The sequence below is a fragment of the Palaemon carinicauda genome, chromosome 38 (assembly GCF_036898095.1).
Source record: "Palaemon carinicauda isolate YSFRI2023 chromosome 38, ASM3689809v2, whole genome shotgun sequence".
In the NCBI taxonomy this organism is placed as follows: Eukaryota; Metazoa; Arthropoda; class Malacostraca; order Decapoda; family Palaemonidae; genus Palaemon; species Palaemon carinicauda.
Window position 1 is genome coordinate 21,726,029 of NC_090762.1, and position 5,000 is coordinate 21,731,028.

The window sequence follows — 5,000 nt, forward strand, 5'->3', positions numbered from 1 at the left end:
CGCAAGTTTGAATTTCTGAAGTTACAACGATTTAAAAGCCTGATTAGGAAGATCATTCCATAACCTGATCATAGATGGAATAAAACTTATAAAATACTATACAGTATTGAGATTTTGAATGAAGAAGGCACGTCTGTTAAAATAAACTGTATACCTAGTATTAAGTGTAGGCTGGTACTGTCTGGGAAGATGAGAATGTAAAGGATGGTCAGAGTTATGAAAAACCTTATGCAACATGCATAAAGGACTAACCAACCTATGGCGCCAAGAGATTAATATCTAGATCAGTAAGGATAATTTTATTGGACCGCGAGTTCTTGGAACAATGAATGTGTTTTTCTGTTTTATTTTACTATAACATGTTCCAGTACCTAAACTATGTTTAAAGGGGTAGCAACAGGATTACAGGATTCTACCATTTGAATGAAAAAAAATCGGTGCCGATTTAGTATGTGGCCTACCTTTCGAATATGGCCTACGAAATTCTATCTGTTTTAGTATGTGGCCTAACCTAACCTAAGCTAACCTAACCTAACCTAAGCTACGCTAATAAGCCAGGTAGGCCACATACTAAACCAGAATAAAAAAAGGTAGGCCACATACTAAACCGGCACCAAAAAATCTATCAATAACCCCTATTTCTAAAACTACGAAACTTCTGACCCTTTCGAATTCGAAAAATAGTGACTTTAATTGAGTCATCATCCATCGGGCCTGTGATAAACGTAATGAAAATTTACTCATGTTAACAAAGTAGATTGCAGTAAGTCAAGTGTCTCGTACAATGGGTATTTTACCTTATATCCTTTAAAGAATCTTTCGCTGACCTTGGCAGTCCTCCGCAGGTAGGACAACAACCCCGAGAAGTTAGTCCTCTGGTTGTCCTCTGCGGTTCGAAGACCTTTGAAGACCCTTGACGTATACGCCTAAGAAGTCCTCTGTCCTAAGGCCTAAAACGGGCGTGTTTTCCGAACCATATTTAACCCCCTTTGCATATTGCTGTGCATTATGTCTCATAGATAAGGCAGATGTGAGGGAACACTGAACTGAAAATCTCAAGCTATATTGCAAGAGAATTAAAAAAATTGATAGAAAAAAATAGGCTTTTCTAGACGTCATGGAAAATAAATATAATTGCCAATTTAACCTCGAAATTACAGAATAATTAAGAAAATTCTTTTTTTTTTCTCCTTATAGTAGAAAAGTATGAACAGCAAGACACCAAACTGAATAAAAACTAATATAAAAAATAACAATTAAAATACATTAGCTCTTCAAAATCCTAAACCGAGAGTCTCAAGAAACGAAGAAAGTTATTTCCGTCCATCGAGACTTTCCCAAGTGAATGAGAATTCAAGCGAATCATTCCGACCGCAGAGTCTTCCCATTGTCCGACTCTTTTTTATATCCCCTTATTTTTTTTTCAAACGCAAAAAAGGGGACAGGAAGCTTCATAGACGCGTGACGTGACCACTGACAGTCGTTATACACCTGACTGTCCTAAAGGATCAGAGCTTTCTCTGAATAAGTAAAAGGCTTTCGCTGTTTCTCTGAGGCCGTGATGTGTTTAGAGGTCACTTGTTAGCGGAGGCATAGACGCATGACATGACAATGTCCCAGAGACCGACGATATATGTAGATGATCAGCGGTCATATATAATCGTTTTCCACCCAAAGTAGGATCAGTGAAGACCAGGCAATGGCTGTTGATGGTAGCAAGTGGGGTTCGAATTCCCGACCCTAGAATTGTGAGTTAAAGGCGGGAAATAAATAAAAAACGACAAACAGCAAATTGCATATCTCTCACAAAGTGGATAAAACGCCTGTCTTATCCGGGAGAATATCTGGTTCGGTTTTAAATGGAGGGCCGATTTAGTTATCACATTAAACCTACTTTGTCTCTTTGTCTAAGCGATGAATGAATGACAGGGTAGTTAGTTAGTCGACCATAGTGGAAGAATGGAAATTATTGCTTATCTATCTTTGTATTACAATGAAATCTTGAAAATTTTTGGCGTATAAAAATTTTAGTCTTTATAGATTTCATGGGGCCGAAATCCATGCAGTACCATTGCTCTTGTCTGGTAGAAATTCACACCTTACTTCTAGAAGCAACTTGCATATTCTTTGCTTCATAACGTAGCTGATAAATCACATGAACTTTCAAATATGGTATTATTAATAGATGTGTCGGCAAATGAATCAACTGATTGAACGATAGAGAAATGTAAATCAATCACTAATGCCTCTCATTGCAGGTAAAAAAACAGGGAAATGGCATCACATCAGAACTGGTGAGAATGTGTACTTCACTGTTTAGCCACTAGAGGGAACATTACATCAAAACCAAAAGGAAACGGAAGTTCGTAATCTGTCAATCAACTGCAATCAACGCCGCACAGATGGATAAGAGTGAGATGGTATAACATAACAAGGGACTTTTCTCTCGTTTTCTTCTTAAAATAACTTTAATATCAAAACTCACAGAGGGTAATTATGCTATATGCTTTCTTATTCTTTCAAAATGAAGCCTTCACATGATATCATGCTCTCTCTCTCTCTCTCTCTCTCTCTCTCTCTCTCTCTCTCTCCTCTCTCTCTCTCTCTCTCTCTCTCTCTAAATGGAAAAACACTGCTTTGAGACAAAGTACCTGTCTCAGTAGAGATCCCATCTCGCTAAAAATCAATATTTTGCTAACTAACTAGTTATGGAGAAATCTGTAAAAATTTTAATATCCTAAACTGAATACAGGTTAGCAGGAATTACATCATATATTTATAATAACAATTTCCAGTCCTCTACCAACGAATGTAAATAGGAAAGCTTCACCTTCTGTATAATAAAACGACTTTCCAACTATTAAACTTTACCTCGCTCTTACAGTTCTAACCATAATAACAATACTACTACTACTACTAAAGTGTTCTACCATAAGGCAGGTCCTTTCATGGATTAGTTGCCCTCCACAATTCTCTATTCATGCCACCTCTTTTAATACAATAATCGCCCCTCTTTAATAAAAAGCTAGTGTTTATATATATATATATATATATATATATATATATATATATATATATATATATATATATATATATACACACACACACAGTATATATATATATATATATATATATATATATAATATATATATATATATACATACTGTATATATATATATATATATATATAGATACAGTATATATATATATATATATATATATATATATATATATATATATATATATATATATATATATATATACTGTATATACATAAACATAATTTCTGTTCACGCCCAGCTCTCCCCATCCCTGGGGTAGTGGGGAGAGGGAGTTGTCATACCATAGTGAGAGGACAATGCGTGTGCATGTGCGCATATCTATATAAATATTTAGCAGTCATTTTTGATGGGCCGCGTACTCTAGTAATGATAATAATAATAATTTTCAGTCCCCTACCTACCTATGTAGATTGGGTAAAACACTTTCTTATATAGTAGCATAAAACGCAAAGCTATTAAAATGTAGCCACGTTGTAGCTGTCGCACATGCAAGTTCGCATTCCGTGAAAGTGCTTGAAAATACTCTCTATTCAGAACTTTCGCCTAAAGCTACACATTCGTAGCTACAGAGTGGAACCCCCCTCCCGCATCCTGTAACTACAGTCTCGTGCACTTGTAGCTTCGATCGTTGTCTTGTTATTTAGACTACAGGTACATAAAACGTTACTCCTCTGAATATGAAAAGTCGTGGGTGGAACACTAATCATAAAGGTATAGAGCGAACAAATATTAAAAATTTCAAGTAATAAGTAAAATGATAAAACATCATAGATGAAATGTAGATTAAAGCCTGAGTGAGAATCTGACCACAACAGAAAAGCTATGGTAAGCAGCTCTTATAGGAGGACACTCCAAAATCAAACCACTGTTCTCTAGTCTTGGGTAGTGCCATAGCCTCTGAAACATGGTCTTTCACTGTCTTGGATTAGAGTTCTCGTGCTTGAGAGTACACTCGGGCACACTATTATCTCTTATATTTCTTCCTTTTGTTTTGCTAAAGTTATTATAGTTTAAATAGGAAATATTTATTTGAATGTTACTGTTCTTAAAATATTCTATTTTTCCTTGTTTTCTTTCCTCACTGGGCTATTTTCCCTGTTGGAGCCCCTGGGCTTATAGCATCCTGCTTTTCCAACTAGGGTTGTAGCTTAGCAATTAATAATAATAATAACAATAATAATAATAATAATAATAATAATAATAATAATTAGGCAAATTATTTCCTAACAAACCTAACTAACTCATGCCAATCGACAGCGCAAACAGCCAGTAATAAAACAGAAAAAGAAAGAAACAACCAACAATAAAACAGAAAAAGTTAAGAAGTGAATAAAGAACGAAGAGAAAGGTGAAATGTAGGAGAAACGGAGAAGGTAGTAATCTTGGAAACGAGTCTGGGGAAACATTGACAGCGGTTGCTAAGAGTAATTGGCGAAAGTCGCTTGGGTGTCTTTCAGTTTCTCACACATGGTCCCGCTTCCATTGTTACGCCAAGACACGCGAGCCAGCGTGCATGCATACGTTTCGATGATGCAGAGTAGATAGACACACATATATGATATATTGATAGATAGATATACAAACATTTCATGAATATGTATCAATGTAGGTAGTAGGTTATCCAGGGCACCAGCCTCCCGTTAAGATACTAACGCTAGAGAGTTATTGGATCCCTAGACTGGCCAGACACTACATTGGATCCATCTCTCTGGTTACGGCTCGTTCTTTCTTTGCCTGCACATACACAGAATAGTCTGGCCTATTCTTTACACATTCTCCTCTATCCTCATACACCTGACAAAACTGAGATTACCAAAAGCAACTCATCTTCGCTCAAGGCGTTAAATACTGCAATGTAATTGTTCAGTGGCTACTTTCCTCTTGTTAAGGGTGGAAGAGATTCTTAAGATATGGTATGCAGCTCTTCTAAGAGTAGGA

General features: G+C 36.2%; 1 protein-coding gene across 1 annotated transcript in view; it reads right to left on the reverse strand.

The window, feature by feature from the left end:
• Positions 1-5,000, reverse strand: part of LOC137630448 (uncharacterized) — a 78,098-nt gene that overhangs the window by 19,735 nt on the left and 53,363 nt on the right. The gene's annotated exons all lie outside the window — the stretch shown is intronic.